The following is a 12,917-nucleotide window of genomic DNA, read 5'->3' on the forward strand; positions in this document are numbered from 1 at the left end:
CAGAGAAACTGTCTGGGACATTGACCCTAGAAAGGGTTGCGTACCCACTAATCAGTTTACATCAAACCATAGAGTAGAAAATAGAACTACATACTTTACGCCTTGATCCCATGCCGAAGCGGGTATGCAGTCTTGGGACAAAGTTGTCCCTCGTACTCAGGCGTTTGTGGGTGGGGTCTAGGCTTGGTAAAAGAAAGATTGAGTAAGAATCCTATTTTGAAATATAAGATAATTAAATTGGAAAAAGTAATTCAATGCATACTCGGAAGGAATCCCGTATGGATTCGCTTGACTTCCTGAGGCTTTAAGCCAAATTCCGAGGCGGAATTCAAGCTTGTATTATGTTATTTAATTCCTCCTAAGGACGGCGACCTCGGTGCACTTTTGTTAGAAGAGTGTAGTACTTAGTGAGTGGCTCAGGACCCAAATGGTCCCGATGAGTCTAAGTCTCTGGCCAGAGCACCTCCTATCCCGATTGGATAGATGCCTACCCCGTATGGGTAGATGCCTATCCTGTATTGGATAGATGAATTCTTAAGTCCCGTATGGACCGATGCCTACCCCGTATGGGTAGATGCCTATCCCGTATTGGATAGATGAAATCTTATGTCCCGTATGGACCAATGCCTAACCCATATGGTTAGATGCTCACCCTGGATGGATTAATGCCTAATCCAAATGGGATGCCCAGAGTATGCAATTGAATCAAACACAATGATTAAATTAAACAAAAAAAAAAGAATGGTCAATTTTGTTGAGTTAATTATGGTGGGTTATTATAATGAACATGACAAACTCCTAATCACACACACATTCTTGCATATGAATGATGTAATTTTGCTCCATAAGGATTGAATGAAGAATATGCAACCGTGAAGACCTCTAAAAATGCTTGATGATGAAAGCTTCATGGATGCAAGGATGCTAGATTGATCACTTGGAGACTTAGATTGAAATGAATTGATTAATGCCTTTATATATGAGATCCCAGGTCAATTTACCGATTAGGCTAACCTCCAATAGTCATGTTGAGCCTCCAATTTAATTTCGTGCTACAGAGATAGGACCTAACTCACACTTCACTATAGGGCTTGACCAAGGGGGACTAGAGTGTTAGTGCCATGGTCCTCCTCAATCAGAGATCATAAAAAGCCCCAAGGAGAAGGATGTCCCTCCAAGAAATAAGCTGACAAGTGCACATGACCTTAGAAATGAAGTAAAGGCACTGGATGAACCTAGATAGGAGATGAGGAGGAGACACACTAAAGTAGGGGCACAAAAATGAGGTGTAAATTAGTCTGGTGACAATTTACGTCATTACAATATATATGCCTGGATAGACCTTAAATGATTACAAAGGAGGTAGTTCAAGTAGCAACCAAACTATGTGTGCAAGATGTTAAAGAAGGCCATAACGAATGCATAGGTTAAAAAACTTATTTAAGCAACGTATGATGGAAGGAGCTTGGATGTAACAAAAATTACTTATCCAACAATGAAATATGAAACTATGGGAATTGTATATAATGTACATACTTAAAAAAATGATAGGGTTATACTATTACAAGAAATACCAGTCCACACACACACACAAGACTTCTTGATGCAAGCTATGGAGTAACGTAGTGTTACTCAGCTTCCCAAGGAGGGTCCCATGGTTCTCTATCTCACAATGTCCCTCAAACCAATGTTTTGCTCTCAGATTACTGAGCAAAATGGTTTAGGGATGGCAAATATGAGAACGAGAGAGATTTTAATTGATTTTAGTATGAGATGTGTTGTAAGCTATGTATGATACTAAAATGCAATACACTAGATGATAAGATGACGAGGTTAGTATGAATACTATCCTAGCATACTATATTTAGTCTATGATTGAACTAAAATGATAAAGAAATTAATCTAAGCATGCATATTAGTCTAATTTATGATCTAAAAGAGAGGCTTAAATGATGAGCATAAAATGATATAAAAGCTTGAAACAATTTGAGCATAAGTGTGATGCTTCAAATTTGAAAGATGATTGTTAAAAATGGAGGAATGAGAGCTCTATTTATAGCACAAACAGGGCAATGGATGGTCAAGATTGAATGGTTTAATCAAGGGCCAAGTTTGAAAGTTGGGGATCCATGTGCACAATTTGCACCAATGAAATGGTGACAAATGTCCACACAGGATTGGGTTGAAAGAAGAGGTTGGAGGCATTAAAGGCCTGAGAAAACCTCATGGTTATCTAAAGGCTAAGGGTCAAGTCTAAGTTAGGTTTACCCAATGAATTAGGATCTAATCCAAAGATAAACCTTTGTGCAAATGATTAAGAGATAATCATGGTCAAAGCATTAATGACCTGCTGAGACCCTTGGGTTGGGTAGAGGTTGAGTCAAAACAAATGTTTTAACCATGTGGGAGGGTTTGAAATAACCATTAATGGTTATTGGAGACTTTGGGGATTAAGTGGTTGAAGGTTGGAAGCCTTCAATGGTTTTCAAAGACTTTGGGGGTTTTGGTGGTTGAAGGTTGAAAACCTTCAATGGTTATCCAAGATTTTGGGCCTTTTGAGAAGTGACCTCCCTTTGCTTAGGGATGTGACAAAATTTAGAGGAGGGTTAGGTTAATTAGAATCGATTAGAAGATTCTAGAAGGGATTAGGAAGGGGTTTGGGATTTTGCAAGTGGATGGGGGATAATAGGATTTAATTGAATTATTTGATTTTCATTCAATTTGGTTGTAATTAAATAAATTTGATTTATTCAATTTAGGATAACTATTTAATTAAATTTGAATTTAATTAAAAGTGGCTAGGGGATTTAATTGAATAAAATGATTTATTCATTAAATGGTATAGTGAATTTTATTTAAATAAATTGAATAATTTATTTAATAAAATAGAAGAATGTGGATAATTTAATTAAATTGGATTTAATTAAATAGGGAAATGAACATAAAATATTCATTTAGGAATGTGGTCATTTTTATACGTCTACACATACTACCTAGAAAATGGTGGTCGAAGGAAAGAATATTGATCTTGTGAATTCCTACCCCTGGAGTTTTTGGATAACACAACATGCACAAAACAAATGCACTAGAAATTATAGTAAATTACCCTACTCATTTGCTTCACTTTTTATTTCATGCACGAACTACTAACCCATGTCAGTAAGGTATGGAACCCTAATAGAGTAGTTGTGGCACAAATACAAGAACATGCCAAGAATTTATAAGATGTCACCTCCTTCATAGCCACATATTGGAGGTTTCTCAAAACTTTTCAGAAGATAATTCAAGATAGGGAATGAATTTCCTATGATGTGGTCTAGAATTTTATAGATATTATTTTTTTATAATAGATAAAGAATATACTATGATGGAGGAAATAGAACCTTGGACATATTGGATCCCAAATTTTTTCTATGAAATAATAGATGCCGAGATTTAATTCTATACAATTAACTTACTAAAACTCCCTAAAGACCCTATAATAGAGAAACACCCCACATACTAGGAATACATGGATTCCATGGCCAATGATAGATCTATAGATTATTTCAAGAATAATGGAGAATAATTGCATGTACAATGGGGTCTACTTAAGAAAGAACTAGGGGAAAAAATTGAATCCACTCCTAGGAGGTCTAGATGGCTACAAGTAGACACATCCTCCTTAGAACCCAAACAAGGAGAAAGTAGATGGCCCAAGAACATGGCACTTCTTTCTACACCTAAATGAAAGGGCCCTAACAAAGAAGAAGCATCAAAGGCTATAATACACATGAGTGTTGAGAATAATCACAAAAGGAGAAAGAACAAATAACAAAGAACAAAGACAAATCTCCCCACAAATAGTTGAAACTAAGATAGAAGAGGAAGAAGGACCAAGGATACCTCAACATCAAAATAAACCATAGCCCTAGAAGTCTCCCCCTTGCTTGATGAGGACCAACTATATAGTGGATTGTTTAGAAAAAGACTGCTCAGAGAGAATAATTCAACACTACATATGAATGGTAGTTACCAATAAAATTCTCATAGAAAGAGCACTAATTTGGTATATTTCGGCTTCAAACAAAACAATACAAGATTTAATTGATGAGTTACTGGACCCCTTGACCACAACATTCAAATTGCACATGAAGAAATCAATGAAAGAAAAGGAGATACTAGTGGGATTAGCAATTGGAGAGTTGGCCCCTCACATTATACCACCACAAAAGAAATGAGTGGGATGCATACTATATATGGTAAAATTGGGAATTCAAAATATTGTAAAACTTAATAAGATTCCACCACTTAAAACACTAGTTCTACAATGAAATCCACCATACACCAATGAAGAACCTAAAAACATGCAAATAAACAAATATGAAAGATTATACCATCAAATGCTCAATAGGGTTTGATCTCCATTGTTTCCTATCTTCATTGATCTTTCTTTGATATGTTGATTGCTCTTAGATTTTGTAATGTGCACACACGCTCAATAAAGAATGCATTGTGGTTGTGTAGACGCTTGAGTGATTGATCACTTATAAGGGAATTAAGGTATTAGGGATGGATAAGGAGAAATGATCCTCTTTTATACAAACTACCCTATAAATGGAGGGCTAGGAGAAAGAGGTGGAGGGATAAATGGTTAACTCAGATTAGAGGGTACGTATAGAACATGGGAAAATATTAGAGAGGTGGTTAAAGGTGGATTAAGAGATGAATGAAAAGTGTCATGGAGGGAAAAAGCTAATGAAATTAATTAACTAAATAAAGATTTATTTAATTAATAGAAGAGTTGGGGCCAATTAAATATATTAAATATTTATTTAATTTAAGGAAAGTAAAATTTAAATAAATAAAAATATTTATTTAAATAGGGAAATGATAGAAGAAGATTAATGAATTAATTTAATAAATAAAAACCTATTTAATTAATAGAAGGCTTATGAAAAAATAATTAAATAAATAAATATTTATTTAATTAGGCTAAGACAATTTTAGGTGGCTACACATACAAACAAAAGAGCTTTGGTCCAAGCAGAAGTTAGAAAAACTAATGTTGAAAAAGTAAGAGATAATCCAAATAGTATGGCAAAAATAAGGGAAGCAACTACAAAATCATATTAGAAGTTGCATGAGGAAGAATCAAAATATACAACTTATTCAAACAACCCTCTTAGCCTCCCAATTCTTCCCCATCCTCATCCTCCACAATATCCCCTATATATTCCATTAAGTACTTCTTGGCCAAGTAGAAGCAAATACAATTGGAGGCCTCTTTGCATCTCTTCTAGTTACCTCTAGTCAGATTCCAACCGGATTTAGTTAGAATTTCACCATTTCACAAATTTAATTTGGGGGATATCTTGCACCAAATATCCTAGGAGGAGATCCTAAAATAGCATGTATAAATTTTGGATCAAATAGATAATTTGGTGAAACAAATATACAATAAGTTTCCTCATCTCAAAGGGGACTCATTACAACCACTACCCCCAGTTAAGGATCTTGATGGATGAAGTAGTAAAAAATACCATACTATAGAAGGATGCCTCAAGACAATTAATTACCATAGATATTCAAAAATCCAAAATGGATGAAGGAAGAAGTGTGCTCTTCCCACTTTATGTTAGAGAACCGATTCAATATAATAAAGCATATAGAGGGGGATTTGAATAGTCTATATCAATTTTGTTTGTAGTGGCCGAATGTGGTTACACCTATCAAATTTAAAATGCACTTGGAACTTTATATAATTAAAATATTGACTAACTATGATATACTAAAGGATCTAGATGGTCAATATCTAGTAGGCTTAGAAACCTTGCATGGCTAATCTCCACAATTGTAAGATCAATATGGATAAGACTTGACACCTTTTTCATCAGTTGAAAGAGGTTGTTAATATAAAATTGTCTCATATTACCAACATTCTTCAATAAGTCCAATACCTAACCTAGAACATCCAATTAGCTATCATGATTCTAAAGTAGAAAAGAAAATGTTGCAGATCCAAGTCCACATACAAAAAATGTAGTTTGACAAAGAATCAATGGAACAAGAATTTTGAGAGATTTAAGGAGATATATAAGGAGATTCTTTTGGTACAATAGAACTAACATGAGAATAAGTCAAGGTTTTGAAAGGAAGATAATGTTGGTAGGGACATAGTCGCCAGACAAACTTTCAAAGAACATGTCGCATCTTGCTACATAGAGTTTGTAGAGCCTAGGAGTTGGAACATAGCATGTAGATTAGGGACACTATGTATAAATAATATCCCATCTCATACATACGAACATATTGTAAGATGTGATCACAAGTAATGAAGATATGAGAGTGATAGAGTGATAAAGTCATATAATATAAAGAAATCAATATAATAGAAGATACAATATAAATGTATATGAGTTATAAGGACGCATATGATATATTGAATGAATACAAATAATACAATTAATGTTGGGCTCCAATACATGATATGTTGTGAATGTCCTCGATATTTTATTAAGTATATAATCTCTTGTCTAAATCTAATTTCATATTTTCCTTAATAGGATTGAGTCTCGGGTATAAAATGACAACACTAGACAGTCATTGGGGTTGAAAACACTAATACGTGTCCCTAGATTTCTTGCTAACATGATACAAAGAAAAATTTGTCACTTGGATGCCAACAAGGAATGGGATAACATGGCACAAGAAATAGCATTATATCACTTGTTCATAAATTCATGAGTGTAATGGTTGGAAAATTAGGAATTAAGGTTTCATTGAGTAAATCTACTAAATAACCCAATTAACTCCACTACATTAAAAGAGGGTTGAACCAAATAGATCTAGCCTCAATATAAATGAGGAAAGGGCTAAGATTCTAATTGGATTCACTGGTTATTATTGGTTAACCTCTTTCTTCATTGAATTTGGAATGTAGTTATAAATTAGGGCAAAATGAGAGATATTTGAAGTAACTTAATGAATATAGAATGTTTCAGATTTCCAACGGATCCAAAGATTGAGAACTAGGAAAAATAATAGATTAGAAACCTATTTCCAAAAGTTTGGCCCATTTTTTCAGGACTAGGTAGCATAGATTCACCTTGGTCCTCTGAATTTTCTATTCTCGAAAACTGAACATGTTCGTCACTCTCATCACTACTGGAATTATCAAGTACAACTCCTACATCTATTTCCTGCACACAGAAAGAGGGGTAAAGATATTGTGGATAAGGGGTTTGCCTAAGTCAAGCCTTAGTTTAGGAATTAACCTTGAATGAAATAACACAAATACTAAAATAAATGTTAAGGAATTATACCTCAGATCTGAAATTTTTAATGATGATGCAATGCTCTTTGAATGTAATCACAAATGTTAAATGTAATGGCATGATAAATATGCGAACATGAAAAACCATAATCACACACACATGCTTAACATGTTTAGTTGGACCATAATGGTTAACATGAAGGGGTATAAATTTTATGATTTGATTTTGGATATTTTGATTTGAGGTTCATTCCTACCATTGATTGATCCTATGTAACTTAGAAATGAACTTTGATAAGAAAATGGTTTAACCTTGAGGTAGGGATGATTATAAATGACTATATGTGAATGAGGTTATAGTAAATGAGGAGTAAGTGGAAATATGTGTAGATAAAGTAAATGGAGATGGATAGAAATTGGGACATGATCCAAACCTAGCACAAGAATAATCCATTTGTTAATATGTGATTGTATTTAAGACATTCCATTACAATAAACACAAAACTAAATAGGAAATGGAATGAGCATGCAAATTTTATCATTAAAATATTATATTACCTACACTTATTAATTATAATTTTACTTTTAACCATGTTAGAGAATGTGAAAGGCATTAAAAATAGTCATTGCAAGCATCACAATATATACTTAAGGAAGCGTTTATCCAACTCGTAGAATGCACCAATGTATAAGTTATGGTGTATGAAAGTAACTTATGCATCAGTGCATCCTAGGGACTAGATAGCCACTGCCCTTAAGTAATACACCTATCCAATGCAAAATTATTAGAGCACAAAATAAGGTAGAGCATTCTTTTTCCTTCTTAGACCATAGCCTTCTTGACATATGTTTATTTAGGGAGTTGGCTAGAATTTTTGTTGAGCTAACCTAAACTTGTCATGCTTCGTGAGTGGAAATCTTATTCAATGTGTGAAAAGACAAAAAAATCAACTCTTTTTAGGAGCTTTTGTTGATATTCATTTATTTGTGCATTACTAAATCCATGGTTTTCCCTACCAGTCGCACACACACACGCACACACACACACACAAAAGCTAATAAAGTTACTCACCCACAAGTGCTACTTGACCATTGAGTAATGCACCTTGTATGACTACTAGAATCCCAAAAACCTCTCCCTCTCATAGGGGTTAGTCTCCTCCTTGAGTTTGTTGGTGTGGATGTAGTTACAATGCTCACAGACATAAAGCTCAAGGCCATAATTCTCATGGTTAGTCTCAACAAACTAACTTGTCTTATTTTACGTTACAACCCTATGACAAGCGTGATCCTAATTAGTTAGATAGTGACATATTTCCTTGTTTGACATCAACTATTTCTTTGACAAAAAATAAAACTCAATTACTAAATGAAAATCAAAATAATAAATAAAAAATCATTATAAATTTGCTCAAATTGAATCAAATATGATAATCATGATTTGCTAGCACCACTTATTATTAAATTTATAATTTTTCCTACTTAATAATTTAACTACGTATCGTTATTTTATTTAAACTTTTCCTTACTTCAACTTTAAAACATGACACCTTTTATTTTAATAAATGTAAAATAAAACATATTTATTTATATAAACAATATATAACACCTATTCATGAAAGATATTAAAGTAATTAGATTCCTTGGGCATAATTACATCCAAAGGTTTGTAAGAAAATATAAATAGGTAATGCCGTTTATTTCTTTTTCTCTTTCTCTTTTTCTATTGAAATTCTTTTCATGTGGGGCTAGAAGTTTGAAATTCTTTTTAATATCCCCCTTTACATTTGACTTAAGGGGTAGTTAATTATACTCTTTTACATAATTTTGGTTGTTCTTTTCTTACCTATAATTAAAAGGTAAATTTGAATAAATAAAAAGTTTTTGAAAAGTTAGAGGTGAGCTCATTTAAATAGGTTTTTAAATATTGAAAAGAAAAATATATTTAAATAAGTATATGTTTTAGTTTTTAGAAATAAGATTTATTAATATGGAAATAGTAAGTTATGATGTTTTTATTGGATTTATATGTATGATAGTTTTTATAAAATTATATATGTATGACATTTTTTTATTAAATTAAATTTATGAAATTAATGTGGATTTCTAACATGAAAATCTTATGGTCTTGTTTTTATTTATTTATTAATTATTAAATGTTATGATTATATTTGTTATAAAATGTAGTAACTATTTTAATTATAAATTTTAAAAGTTGAAAAGTTGTAATTGTTATTAAATATTGTATATAATTTATAAATCGTCATATTTTTTTGAAAGTTGTGAAAAACAAGATGTTTAATACTTATAATTTTTCAAAATGAATAATTAAAATATAAATACTTATAATATATAGAAGAGTTTCAAAGAAAAAGATTGATTAAAATTTGAAATTAAAAAATATAAAATTAATAACCATAAAAAATATATAATTCAATAAGCATACAATATAAATAGAAATTCAATTCAATTTTGACATTATCTTTTTTCCTAGCACATGATTCTTCTATGTGACTAATTTAAATGTCAGCTATATTTACTAAAATTTACCATATATTTATAATAGAGATTCTATTCAACACATGGAAAGAAATGCTATATTTTAAAGGCATGGTATGTTATTATGCTTTTCTACATATTTAGGGGTGATCTACTAGAGTTATAATGGAGTCTAACCACATGTAAACTCTTATAGAGAATTACAAAATGCTCCATGTACTATTGGATGTATGCACCCTTTGCTCCTAGTGGGGCCCCTTCTCCTCTCTAAGGGTACACACATGACAATAGTCACAACGTTCATTCCAAACCACTCTTTTACTTCTACTCATAGCTTATGTGGCTCTCTACAACACAAAAGGTGTGATTAGTCCCTACACACACATGGCTAGTCTATAGCTTTTTAGCCTGATGGTAGAGGGTACTTTTGGGTTGCTAAACACAATCAAGTTCCCTCGATTACTTCTTGCTTTTTCTCTTGTTCATTGAGTTCGAGCATTGATCGAAATGAAGACAAAGATAAAAAAGATAATGACACAATTATAGGTTGGGAGCCAAACCCAATGCCCGTTACTTCTCAAATATTTGAGATAATCCATTTGATAGAGTCACATTTTCATAATTAGTCTCAATGCACATGGCTAGTCTATAGCTTCTTAGCTTGATGATAGGGGACATAATTAGTCTCAACACACATGGCTAGTCTATAGCTTCTTAGCTTGATGATAGAGTGTACTATTGGGTGGCTTAATAGATTCAAGTTCCCTTGGCCACTTCTTGTTTTTTCTCTTGTTCATTGTACTTCCATTGATCAAAATGAAAGCAAAGAGAAAACAGAGGATAGTACAATTATAAGTTGGGAGCCAATCCCCAATATCCACGACATCACAAATATTTGAGATAATCCCTTTAATAGAGTCACATCTCCACCTTCCACTCTAATTACACCAATTACTTAATGATTTGACCACCTTTATATTTTATGATTTATAATATAAACTATTTAAAGTATGATTCTATTCTACCTATTTAATATATAAAATAATAATAAAAATGAACTAAACATACAAATATTACGACTTGATTGTAACCTTGAGTCTAGTCGCATTATGTCATGGCTTAAAATGAGGAGGGCCCCTAAAATCTTCCAAAATTGTATTCGTCCTTTTACCTTTTTATTACTATTTTATTGCAAAGAATGTGTATTGCCTTTTTCAACGTGGGTGTGTTTGTTAAGAAAATGCGGCTAAAATCAACATCACATATTAATCTCTAATTTGGTAGGCCCCACTAAACATAGAAAATAAGCCAAATTTGGTAGGTCCCGCTAAACAAAGAAAACAATAAGCCATTCTCCTCCAAACTAAAAAGAATAATAATATGCGCACTTGAGTAATGAAAGTGATTGATTCTCACGTTTTGTTAATTATTACACCAATTCTCATTTTGAATATAAATTAGGGGCAATTGGATGTTACACTAATGTCCGTAAAAATTTATAAGGTTTTTATGGTTTATATCTATTGTTGTGTTTGTTTTTGAGAGTATTTTTGGATTTTATTGTGATGATTTTTTATCGATTGTTTGAATCATATTTACTATTTTTTAGTTATTTTGTATCATAGCTTTTTATTGTCTTGATGGAAATGTTATCATGGAGTGTGGATATATTATGTCTTTTATGGATATTTGTACTTGTCTTCGTCATTGTCTATTTGTATTTTTCTTTTTAGCATTTTCTAGTTGGATTGTTTTGAAGGTGCAATGGTTAGTTTAATAGATAAAATTAGGTCATATTTATGTTATGTAGAAGGTTTGTAAGTATTTTGTTCAATTTTTTTGTACATATTGTATTTTGCTAATGATGCAGGGGCATCCTTGGTTCATTGACAACCTTTCATCAACCAAAAATATTTGTTTTTTGTTTTGTTCTTGTTCCATTCAGTTTCCGTGTTTCGTTCTGGATCCCTTCGAGTTGCTCATTTTTTGTGCGGACCTGGATTTGGCTTGTAGACATGTTCTTGTGCCCTATTCTAGGTTTGCAACTCGTTTGGATCTCTTTCCGACATGATTTCACTTCCAGATTGTCTAGCAGTCCTTAGTTTCCGAATCAGTTTGAATCTTAATGACTATATGGTGTTTCCTTATCTTGCAGAGCATTTCCTTGACTTGTGGAGCCGATTGGCACTTCAGACGATGTTCCCATACGCTTGGCCGACCTTCCTTTTGGTCTGCATTGCATTCCAGTTCTTTTCCAAAGGATTTTCTTCATGCTTTGGGCCAACCTATTTGCACGTTACACTTTTCCCTCCTGGGGATTGTAATCTTTCTATGGTCGACTCAGATGCATTCTAGATGCCATTTATTGATGTATTTGGTCCTAGATGAGTATTTAGAGACATTAGATGATGATCAGATAGACATAGATCGAGTTGGAACGTCTCTTTGGTTCCAGATTGATTGTGTATTTTGTAACCAGGCTTGTTTGCCTGTTTTGCTGCCCAGATGTTGTCGGCCAATTGTAATTGAATTCATGATATGATTAAAGCCCGATATGGCATTCTCTCTATCCCGTGTTGTTGTTTCTGTTGTGTTAATCGTGTTGCATGGTTCAGATAGTTCTCTTTGAGAACCCTCCTTTCGTGGCTGCGTCATCTAAAGCATTATTTAATGATGCTCAAATTTCTTATTTTTTAAAATGAGGTGTACATACACTCCAAGATCTCTAGAATACACTCCAAACTGCATGGAATGAATTTGCACCTCACATGTCTGGTAATTTAAGCTCCTTTAGTGAATGTTTCTAAATTGTGTAGTAGGTAATGTTTACTCAAGTGATCATAGTAGATTTTTAATATATTGTACTCTCCAACTACATGACAAATGCAACCATGTTTGTAGTTAAAAAAAAATTGCAAAGCGAAAAATTTACTTTGAATATTGTGTTGTTTATGTGCATGAAATATCACGAATTCAATGTTTTGGGGTCATAAACAACTATATGTACATGAAAAGTGTCTCACTTCAAGGCCTCTAAGAACTAGATGTTGAAACTTTATCAATTTAAAGTCTAATGGTTTGACTAAACTTGCTACATTTACCATGCATGGAATTGTGTGGCTTTGTAGGATATCATCCATATTGAAAGTTATCAACCTTGACA

This window comes from Cryptomeria japonica, chromosome 4, assembly GCF_030272615.1.
Source record: "Cryptomeria japonica chromosome 4, Sugi_1.0, whole genome shotgun sequence".
NCBI classification, from domain to species: domain Eukaryota; kingdom Viridiplantae; phylum Streptophyta; class Pinopsida; order Cupressales; family Cupressaceae; genus Cryptomeria; species Cryptomeria japonica.